This window comes from Phocoena phocoena, chromosome 20 (genome assembly GCF_963924675.1).
Source record: "Phocoena phocoena chromosome 20, mPhoPho1.1, whole genome shotgun sequence".
NCBI classification, from domain to species: Eukaryota; Metazoa; Chordata; class Mammalia; order Artiodactyla; family Phocoenidae; genus Phocoena; species Phocoena phocoena.
Genome location: NC_089238.1, coordinates 4507519 through 4520078, shown reverse-complemented (window position 1 = coordinate 4520078; position 12560 = coordinate 4507519).

Sequence of the window (12560 nt, the reverse complement as noted above, 5' to 3'; positions counted from 1 at the left end):
GGGCTGGGAGCTGAAGCTCGGGCTTCAGAGGTCAGATCCCAGGGAGAGGACTGGGGTTGGCAGCATGAACACAGCCTAAAGGGGGCTAGTGCACCACAGCCAGCCTGGAGGGAGTCTGGGGAAAAGTCTGGAACTGCCTAAGAGGCAAGAGACCATTGTTTTGGGGTGCACGAGGAGAGGGGATTCAGAGTACCACCTAAACAAGCCCCAGAGATGGGCATGAGCCACGGCTATCAGCACGGACACCAGAGACGGACATGAAACACTAAGGCTGCTGCTGCAGCCACCAAGAAGCCTGTATGCAAGCACAGGTCACTATCCACACCTCCCTTCCTGGGAGCCTGTGCAGCCCGCCACTGCCAGCGTCCCGTGATCCAGTAACAACTTCCCCAGGAGTGACAACTTCCCTGGGAGAACACACGGCATGCCTCAGGCTCTTGCAATGTCATGCCGGCTTCTGCCAGTGCAGGCTCGCCCCACATGCCGTACCACTCCCTCCCCCTGGCTTGAGTGAGCCAGAGCCCCCTAATCAGCCACTCCTTTAACCCCGTCCTGTCTGAGCAAAGAACAGACACCCTCAGGCCAAATCCAAAGCTGAGCCCCAGGAGATATGCGAACAAAGAAGAGAAAGGGAAATCTCTCCCAGCAGCCTCAGGAACTGCAGATTAAATCACCACAATCAACTTGATGTACCCTGCATCTGTGGAATACCTGAATGACAATGAATCATCCCAAAATTGAGGCAGTGGACTTTGGGAGCAACGATATATATATATTTTTTTCCTTTTTCTCTTTTCTTGAGTGTGTATGTGTGTTTCTTTGTGTGATTTTCTTGGTATAGCTTTGCTTTTACCATCTGTCCTATGGTTCTGTCTGTCTTTTTTTTTTTTAGCATAGTTTTTAGTGTTTATCACTGGTGGATTTGTTTTTTGGTTTTGTTGCTCTCTTTTTTTATTACTTTTTAATTTTTTTATTTTCAACAATATTTTTATTTTAATAACTTTATTTCCTTTCTTCTTTGTTTTTTTCTTTTTCTTTCTTTCTTTCTTTCTCCTCTCTCTCTCTCTCTCTCTCTCTCTCTCTCTCTCTCTCCCTCCCTCCTTCTCTCTTTCTTTCTGTCTTTCTTTTTTCTCCCTTTTCTTCTGAGCTGTGTGTCTGACAGGGTCTTGGTGCTCAGGCTGGTGTCAGACCTGTGCCTCTGAGGTGAAAGAGCTGAGTTCAGGACATTGGTCCACCAGAGACCTCCTGGCTGCACATAATATCAAATGGCAAAAGCTCTCCCTGAGATCACCATCTCAATGCTAAGACCCAGCTCCACTCAATGACCAGCAAGCTACAGTCCTGGACACCCTATGCCAAGGTGTCATACGGCACCCTAGCAAGACAGGAACACAACCCCACCCATTAACAGAGAGGCTGCCTAAAATCATAATAAGGTCACAGACTCCCCAAAACACACCACCAGATGTTGTCCTGCCCACCAGAAAGACAAGATCCCGCCTCATCCACCAGAACACAGGCACTAGTGCCCTCCACCAGGAAGCCTACACAACCTACTAAACTAACCTTAGCCACTGGGGGCAGACACCAAAAACAATGGGAACTACGAACCTGCAGCCTGTGAAAAGGAGACACCAAACACAGTAAGTTAAGCAAAATGAGAAGACAGAGAAACACACAGCAGATGAAGGATCAAGGTAAAAACCCACCAGACCAAACAAATGAAGAGGAAACAGGCAGTCTACATGAAAAAGAATTCAGAGTAATGATAGTGAAGATGACCCAAAATCTTGGAAGTAGAATGGAGAAAATACAAGAACTGTTTAACAAGAACCTAGAAGAACTAAAGAGCAAACGAATGATGAAAAACACAATAAATGAAATTAAAAATTCTCTAGAAGGAATCAATAGCAGAATAACTGAGGCAGAAGAACGGATAAATGACCTGGAAAATAAACTAGTGGAAATAACTACTGCAGAGCAGAATAAAGGAAAAAGAATGGAGGACAGTCTCAGAGACCTATGGGACAACATTAAATGCACCAACATTCTAATTATAGGGGTCCCAAAGAAGAAAAGAAAAAGAAAAGTTCTGATAAAATATTTCAAGAGATTATAGTTGAAAACGTCCCTAATATGGGAAAGGAAATAGTCAATCAAGTCCAGGAAGCACAGAGAGTCCCACACAGGATAAAGCCAAGGAGAAACACGCCAAGATACATCTTAATCAAACTATCAAATATTAAATACAAAGAAAAAATATTAAAAGCAGCAAGGGAAAAGCAACAAATAACATACAAGGGAACCCCCATAAGGTCAACAGCTGATCTTTCAGCAGAAATTCTGCAAGCCAGAAGGGAGTGGCAGGACATATTTAAAGTGATGACAGGGAGAAACCTACAACCAAGATTACTCTACACAGCAAGGATCTCCTTCAGATTTGATGGAGAAATTTAAATCTTTACAGACAAGCAAAAGCTAAGAGAATTCAGCACCACCAAACCAGCTGTACAACAAATGCTAAAGGAACTTCTCTAGGCAGGAAACACAAGACAAGGAAAAGAGCTACAAACACAAACCCAAAACAAGAAAATAGTGATAGGAACATACATATTGCTAATTACCTTAAATGTAAATGGATTAAATGCTCCAACCAAAAGACATAGACTAGCTGAATGGATCCAAAAACAAGACCCATATATATGCCGTCTACAAGAGACCCACTTCAGACCTAGGGACACATACAGACTGAAAGTGAGAGGATGGAAAAAGATATTCCATGCAAATGGAAATCAAAAGAAAGCTGGAATAGCAATTCTCATATCAGACAAAATAGAGTTTAAAAGAAAGACTATTACAAGAGACAAAGAAGTACACTACATAATGATCAAGGGATCAATCCAAGAAGAAGGTAGAACAATTGTAAATATTTATGCACCCAACATAGGAGCACCTCAATACATAAGGCAAATGCTAACAGCCATAAAAGGGGAAATCAACAGTAACACAATCATAGTAGGGGACTTTAACACCCCACTTTCACCAATGGACAGATCATCCAAAATGAAAATAAATAAGGAAACACAAGCTTTAAATGACAGATTAAAGAAGATGGACTTAATTGATATTTATAGAACATTCCATCCAAAAACAACAGAATACACTTTCTTCTCAAGTGCTCATGGAACATTCTCCAGGATAGATCATATATTGGGTCACAAATCAAGACTGTTAAATTTAAGAAAATGGAAATCGTATCAAGTATCTTTTCCGACCACAACGCTATGAGACTAGATGTCAATTATAGGAAAAAAACTGTAAAACATACAAAGACATGGAGGCTAAATAATATGCTACTAAATAACCAAGAGATCACTGAGGAAATCAAACAACACCTAGAAACAAATGTCAATGAAAACACGACGGCCCGAAACCTATGAGATGCAACAAAAGCAGTTCTAAGAGGGAAGTTCATAGCAATACATTCCTATCTCAGGAAACAAGAAACATCTCAAAAAAACACCCTAGCCTTACATCTAAAGCAATTAGAGAAAGAAGAACCAAAAAACCCCAAAGTTAGCAGAAGGAAAGAAATCATAAAGATCAGATCAGAAATGAATGAAGGAACTGTTAGCAAAGATCAATAAAACTAAAAGCTGGTTATTTGAGAAGATAAACAAAATTGGTAAACCATTAGCCAGACTCATCAAGTAAAAAAGGGAGAAGACCCAAATCAATAAAATTAGAAATGAAAAAGGAGAAGTAACAACTGACACTGCAGAAATAAAAAGGATCATGAGAGATTACTACAAGCAACTCTATGCCAATAAAATGGACAACCTGAGAGAAATGGACAAATTCTTAGAAAAGCACAACCTTCCAAGACTGAATCAGGAAGAAATATAAACCGACAAATCACAAGCACTGAAATTGAGAATGTGATTAAAAATCTTCCAACAAACAAAAGCCCAGGATCAGGTGGCTTCACAGGTGAATTCTGTCAAACATTTAGAGAAGAGCTAATACCAATCCCTCTCAAACTTTTCCAAAATATAGCAGAGGGAGGAACACTCCCAAACTCATTCTACGAGGCCACCATCACCCTGATACCAAAACCAGACAAAAATGTCACAAAGAAAGAAAACTGCAGGCCAGTGTCACTGATTAACATATATGCAAAAATCCTCAACAAAATACTAGCAAACAGCATCCAACAGCACATTAAAAGGATCATACATTATGATCAAGTGAGGTTTATCCCAGGAATGCAAGGATTCTTCAATATACGTAAATCAATCAACGTGATACACCATATTAACAAATTGAAGGATAAAAACCATATGATCATCTCAATAGATGCAGAAAAACTTTTGACAAATTTCAACACCCATTTATGATAAAAACCCTCCAGAAAGTAGGCATAGAGGGAACTTACCTCAACATAATAAAGGCCATATATGACAAACCCACAGCTAACATCATTCTCAATGGTGAAAAACTGAAACCATTTCCACTAAGCTTAAGAACAAAACAAGGTTACCCACTCTCACCACTATTATTCAACATAGTTTTGGAAGTTTTAGCCACAGCAATCAGAGGAGAAAAGGAAATAAAAGGAATCCAAATTGGAAAAGAAGAAGTAAAACTGTCACTGTTTGCAGATGACATGATACTATACGTGGAGAATCCTAAAGCCGCTACCAGAAAACTACTAGAGCTAATCAATGAAATTGGTAAAGTAGCAGGATACAAAATTATTGCACAGAAATCTCTTGCATTCCTATACACTAATGATGAAAAATCTGAAAGAGAAATTAAGGAAACACTTCCATTTACCATTGCAACAAAAAGAACAAAATACCTAGGAATAAACCAACCTAGAGACAAAAGACCTGTATGCAGAAAACTATAAGACACTGATGAAAGAAATTAAAGATGATACCAACAGATGGAGAGAGATACCATGTTCTTGGATTGGAAGAATCAATATTGTGAAAATGACTATACTACCCAAAGCAATCTACAGATTCAATGCAATCCCTATGAAATTACCAATGGCATTTTTTACGGAACTAGAACAAATCATCTTAAAATTTGTATGGAGACACAAAAGACCCTGAATAGCCAAAGCAGTCTTGAGGGGAAAAAATGGAGCTGGAGGAATCAGACTCCCTGACTTCAGAGTATACTGCAAAGCTACTGTAATCAAGACAATATGGTACTGGCACAAAAACAGAAACATAGATCAATGGAACAAGATAGAAAGCCTAGAGATAAAGCCATGCACATATGGTCACCTTATTTTTGATAAAGGTGGAAAGAATATACAGTGGAGAAAAGACGGCCTCTTCAGTAAGTCGTGCTAGGAAAACTGGACAGCTACATGTAAAAGAATGAAATTAGAACACTCCCTAACACCATGTACAAAAATAAACTCAAAATGGATTAAAGACCTAAATGTAAGACCAGACACTATAAAACTCTCAGAGGAAAACATAGGCAGAACACTCTATGACATAAATCACAGCAAGATTCTTTTTGACCCACACTAAAAAAAAAAAATCTCAAACCTAACTTTGCTGCTCAAGCGACTGGAAAAGAAGGAAAAAAACTAAGCTAAAGTTAGTAGAAGGAAGGAAATATCAAAGATCAGTGTAGAAATAAATAAAATAGAGACCAGAAAAAAAAATAGAAAAGGTCAAGGAAACTAAGGGCTGGATTTTAAAAAGATAAAATTGATAACATTTTACCTACACTAAGAAGACTCAAAATCAGAAATGAAAGAAGAGATATTACAACAAATAACAAATACAAAAGATCTAAGAACAGCCCAACCAATTTGATAACCTAGAAAAGTAAATTCCTAGAAATATACAACCTACCATGACTGAATCACAAACAAAATCTGAACAGACTAACGACAAGTAAGGAGATGGAATCAGTCATCAAAAATCTTCCAAAAATGAAAAGACCATTGCCCTCTAGGGGCATGCAGGCAGGGTTTGGTTTTCTGACCATAACACTAAAAATTCCAGGGTTTTTTTTTGTTTGTTTATTTGTTTTTTTTTTTTTTTTTTTTGCGGTACGCGGGTCTCTCACTGTTGTGGCCTCTCCCATTGTGGAGCACAGGCTCCGGACGCGCAGGCTCAGTGGCCATGGCTCATTGGCCTAGCCACTCCGCAGCATTTGGGATCTTCCCGGACCGGGGCACGAACCCGTGTCCGCTGCATCGGCAGGTGGACTCTCAACCACTGCGCCACCAGGGAAGCCCTCCAGGATGTTTTCATGTGCCTGAGCCGAGGAAACTTCTTCAGTGGTTAAAAACAGACTTTTTTTTTTCTATAAAGTCACAGTAATTTTTTTTTTAAATGTTGAGTTGAGACATAGTTTTTAGCACTAGAAAATATAAAAGCAGTTCAAATATAGAAATAAGCTCTCAGCAGTTCCTCCAACATGAACAGATGGGCTCTGTTGGAATCATTCAACGTGTGTAGAAAAGAGCAAAGAAACTTAAGGGAAATTTTACACTAATATAACAAATTAAGGGAAGAAACTAGGCTGTTGAGTATTAGGCTAAACTGGTTAAAGTAAGTTGTGAACATATTGGACATCTTTACCAAGTGAACTTTAAAATTGGAGTAAAATTATATACTATATATATATGTGAATATTTTCAATATATAATAAGTTAGAAAATCATAGAAATCTCATAATCTGAATCTGATAAAATACATTTAAAAGGAGAAGTACTTTGAAAATTAAAAAGAAAAATAATCAATTTCAGGTTAAATGTGGGAAACTGGAATGGAATAAATATGCGCCCCTACTGGGAAGGACACTTTCTGGTGGGAATTGGAATTGGAACACCCAGCACAGTCATTTGATGTGACACGGGACACAAGAAACTCATCACACAACGGGAACCTGTCACCTCTCTGAGCACAGGGGTCAGGGGACTTCCCAAGCCAATGGCTGCCAAGGGAAATTCTGGGGAGAGGCAAGTCCCTACCCAGGAGAACTTGAGGATGAGGACTCTCAGGGAAGGAGTGAGATCTACAGAATTCCAGGCCCAGGGCAAGGATGCAGCATCTAGGCCTGCACTTGGGGCACTACAGCAGACGCTGCCCTTAAGGAGCCTGGGAGAGTTTGAAGGGCATGAAACCATCTTCCCAGTAAGGGCTTTGAACAGCACGAGGGATGTGTGTTGGAGGTCGGGGAAGAGATTTAAGCAGGAAAATTACTTGGCAATGTAGAGGCAAATACAAATTAAAAATAAGAGACTTAATTGTACCTGTTGAAAATAATGGAAGAGATCCCTCCTCATATTTTTCTTAGAGCTTTAGGAAACTTTAGAAAACCTGTACTTTCTCCTTCCTTTGACATGTATATAAATCCTTTTGAAAACGAATAGATCGTTTGTTGGCATTATAACCCAAGAATGTCTTCCAAGGACCTAGGAGCCTTCTCTTTGGAATGGAACATCGAAGAAAATAGCACCCCTATCTCCCAGGTTCTGTGGGATGTGTCAAACAAAATTCACAGCAGAGCTACAAAGAAAAGCTTTATTTTTGGTCTGAGAATTGTAATTTGGTAAACAAAAGATTTGAGTAGGAGTTGAAAGTGTGTTCCAAGGAGGAGAGAAAAGGCAGGAGTTGATAAAGGCAAAAACCCAAAAGGTTGCAAAAGTTGTTTTGAAAGAATTATGTTTAGTGCTCGCAAGCTGAAGCTATTTGTATTTATACATGATTGGTTGCTAAAGGCTCTTGTCGAGAGGGAGAAATTTTCCTCTAACCATCTAGGTTCTTTTAGGTTTTAATAACATGTATATATGTGAGAGGCCCAGGAAAACTGAGTGACCTGCCAAAACGCACTTAGCCCTCACCTTAAATGCCATCTTCAGCTAAAGACAAAAGACGTTGGTAGTAATGTTTTGAGGCAATTCACATGAAGAGGGAAAAACAAATGTTTGGTAAACAAATGTCTGCTTGGCCAGGGAGAGACAATGGGACACAGTGAACTCTGATCTCTAGGCCCTGCCATGTTTCCCCCACCATACCTAGTCCATATTCTTTGTAGATATCTCTGCTGATATCTCTATTCCAGGAAAAGGCCCTCTATCTACATGCTTTTAGGCAGTTAGGAGGAAGGTCAGTGTTTTTTCCTGAGCCTTTTGGGTACTGATTCTTTTCAGCTTGAAATAACCCACTTGCCAAAGAGACATTTTGGTATGGCAAGTTTTGCCCCCCTACATTATCACTAGTGGGAGGTAGAAGTCTGTTACTGTGACAAGTTGCAGATTATCCTTGTGGAATCCTTGGACTATTTATGGTTTGGCCTAGTTCAAAAGTTCATGGTTCTCGCCTCCCCCTCCCCCCACCACCAAGAATGTGCCTAAGCCCTGCCTTCTTTAACTTCTGCCAGGTCCATTTTAAGTAACTCTCTTAGCAATATGGACTCCATTTTTTTAAAATAGATTTTATTTATTTATTTATTGGCTGAGTTGGGTCTTGGTTGCTGTGCGCAGGCTTTCTCTAGCTGTGACGAGTGGGGGCTACTCTACATTGTGGTGCACGGGCTTCTCATTGTGATGGTTTCTCTTGTTGCAGAGCACGGGCTCTAGGCGCGTAGGCTTCAGTAGTTGTGGCACATGAGCTTCAGCAGTTGTGGCTCTCGGGCTGTAGAGCGCAGGCTCAGTAGTTGTGGCCCACAGGCTTAGGTGCTCCGCGGCATGTGGGATCTTCCCGGACCAGGGATCGAACCCATGTCCCCTGCATTGACAGGTGGATTCTTCATCACTGCACCACCAGGGAAGTCCCTGGACTCCATTTTGAGGGTCCTTTTTCCTCAGAGGGTGGCAGCCTAACTTCTGTCTCCTGGAACCTTGCTCCAAGCTGCAAAATTATCTCTTGTCATAAAGTTACGAGAAGTTTGTTTTTTCCTCTGGACAAAAGATGGTCACCCCAACTACCAACGAATCCAGCATGAGCTGTGTGTTACAAATAGTGTGGTCAAGTACTCTCACCTCATGACTAGCTATTGTTTATCTTGGGAACACGTAGGCAATAGACTTTTCTGCTTGGCTATAAAATTGTGATTTGTTTTTATTTTTTTGTGATTTGTTTCTGATTTTGCAAACTCTTTAGTGTCAGCAGATTGCCTGTGATTTGCATCACATTCTGGTTTAATGTTTATTCAATTAAAAAAAAAGTCTTCCATTTCTCTACTGCTTTTGCGAAGAGGTTTTCTGATTTGGAAAAATATTTCATTTTAAATTATATTTCCCCAACAGCAGGCAGTGTCCATACAGCCTCAAGGCAGAAAGGCCACTAAAGGGGATCAACCTCAGAGCGATTTTAGCATGAGGTAGATGCAGACCTCCAGGACCTGCAGCTGAGAACATCTCATGGTGAAGCTGGGGCTCTTGCGGGACAAACTACTGTGGGAATTTTAACGTCTGGAGACATCCCCCGTTGTCCATGTGGACAGTTTGTGAATGAGAGGGCCACAAATGTCAAGTCTGAACCAGAAAGACGGAAACACTTGCATAAGGTGTGAACACCACCCCCATCCTCTCCATCTTCTTCCAGGTCTTCTGGAAACCGTGCATGCGTTGCCATTCCCTGTCGGTGCAGGGGGCGGGCTCTGGGCGTGGCCATGGCCATCAAGTGCAGCATCTAGACTGTGGCCAGGTATCCCAAGGTAGCTTGCTGGGGTGGGCTTGGAGACCAATACGGGGGTGGGATCTGAGAAAAGGGAGGGACATGGACTTCACTACACCCCACCTCCAGAGCATTTCCGGGACTGGTGATCATTTATATGTTTTATGGTAAATCGTCCTGCCAAATTCTGTAGGGATAAAAATTAAAATATCTCTAAAACTACTACTGTGTTGCAGCTTTATACATCAGCCAAGACCAGCGAGTAGTGAAGCTAGTGAAACAAATCAGCCAATAGAAACCTTGGAATGGGGAAGAGGAAGGGAATCTGAGGGGAAGTGAGAGTATTTCCTCTCCTACTTGTCTCTAGCAGGGCTCAGCTGATAGGAGAGAGGATGCTAGGACATATTAAAGTTTTGAACGTTACCTGCATCTGACATTTTAATTACTGCTTTTATTGTCTAATCATGACCCTAAAAATTGTTGATAGTGTTTGCAGATTTCTTTCCCATGAGCATCAGAAACACAGCAAAGGAAAAAACATTTTTCCTATTATAACAGCTGGGTTCTCCTTGTTTATATAACAGTTACATAGACCTCTGACTTTGGTAATTTAGAGCAACGTCTTTCAATACAGTACTTAACGTCTCTTGTATGTGACAGGGACAGATACAATAGCCTTAATGAAGATGCAAGGCCATTCAATGCCATTCAAAGACATATATCTCAAAGTTCTTGAACAAGTTCACTGTTAGTATTAGCCTAAGTTTTTGGGTTTTGTTTTATTTTTTTAACATCTTTATTGGAGTATAATTGCTTTACAATGCTGTGCTAGTTTCTGCTTTATAACAAAGTGAATCAGCTGTACATAGACATATATCCCTATATCTCTTCCCTCTTCTGTCTCCTTCCCTCCCACCCTCCCTATTCCACCCCTCTAGGTGGTCACAAAGCACCGAGCTGATCTCCCTGTGCTATGTGGCTGCTTCCCACTAGCTATCGGTTTTACATTTGGTAGTGTATATATGTCCATGCCACTCACTCACTTCATCCCAGCTTACCCTTCCCCTTCCCCATGTCCTCAAGTCCATTCTCTAGTAGGTCTGCATCTTTATTCCCATCCTGCCTCTAGGTTCTTCATGCCATTTTTTGTTTTTGATTCCATATACATGTGTTAGCATACGGTATTTGTTTTTCTCTTTCTGATTTACTTCACTCTGTATGACAGATTCTAGGTCCATCTACCTCACCACAAATAACTCAATTTCATTTCTTTTTATGGCTGAATAATATTCCATTGTATATATGTGCCACATCTTCTTTATCCATTCATCTGTCGATGGACACTTAGGTTGCTTCCATGTCTTGGCTATTGTAAATAGAGCTGCAATGAACATTGTGTTACATGACTTTTTGAATTATGGTTTTCTCAGAGTATATGCCCAGTAGTGGGATTGCTGGGTCGTATGGTAGTTCTATTTGTAGTTTTTTAAGGAACCTCCATACTGTTCTCCATAGTGGCTGTATCAATTTACATTCCTACCAACAGTGCAAGAGGGTTCCCTTTTCTCCACACCTTCTCCAGAATTTATTGTTTCTAGATTTTTTTGATGATGGCCATTCTAACCGGTGTGAGACGATATCTCATTGTAGTTTTGATTTGCATTTCTCTAATGATTAATGATGTTGAGCATTCTTTCATGTGTTTGCTGGCAATCTGTATATCTTCTTTGGAGAAATGTCTATTTAGGTCTTCTGCCCATTTATGGATTGGGTTGTTTGTTTTTTTGATACTGAGCTGCATAAGCTGCTTGTAAATTTTGGAGATTAATCCTTTGTCAGTTGCTTCATTGGCAAATATTTTCTCCCATTCTGAGGGTTGTCTTTTGGTCTTGTTTATGGTTTCCTTTGCTGTGCAAAAGCTTTGAAGTTTCATTAGGTCCCATTTGTTTATTTTTGTTTTTATTTCCATTTCTCTAGGAGGTGGGTCAAAAAGGATCTTGCTGTGATTTATGTCATAGAGTGTTCTGCCTATGTTTTCCTCTAAGAGTTTTATAGTTTCTGGCCCTACATTTAGGTCTTTATTCCATTTTGAGTTTATTTTTGTGTATGGTGTTAAGGAGTGTTCCAATTTCATTCTTTTACATGTAGCTGTCCAGTTTTCTGAGTACCACTTACTGAAGAGGCTGTCTTTTCTCCATTGTATATTCTTGCCTCCTTTATCAAAAATAAGGTGGCCATATGTGCGTGGGTTTATCTCTGGGCTTTCTATCCTGTTCCATTGCTCTATCTTTCTGTTTTTGTGCCAGTACAATCCTTTCTTGATTACTGTAGCTTTGTAGTATAGTCTGAAGTCAGGAAGCCTGATTCCTCCAGCTCTATTTTTCTTTCTCAAGATTGCTTTGGCTATTTGGGGTCTTTCGTGTTTCCATACAAATTGTGAAATTTGTTGTTCTAGTTCTGTGAAAAATGTCATTGGTAGTTTGATAGGGATTGCATTGAATCTGTAGATTGCTTTGGGTAGTAGAGTCATTTTCACAGTGTTGATTCTTCCAATCCAAGAACATGGTATATCTCTCCATCTATTTGGATCATCTTTAATTTCTTTCATCAGTGTCTTATAGCTTTCTGCATACAGGTCTTTTGTCTCCTTAGGTAGGTTTATTCCTAGGTATTTTATTCTTTTTGCTTCAGTGGTAAATGGAAGTGTTTCTTTAATTTCTCTTTCAGGTTTTTCATCAGTAGTGTATAGGAATGTAAGAGATTTCTGTGCATTAATTTTGTATCCTGCTACTTTACCAAATTCATTGATTAGCTCTAGTAGTTTTCTGGGAGCATCTTTAGGATTCCCTATGTATAGTATCATGTCATCTGCAAACAGTGACAGCTTTACTTCTTCTTTTC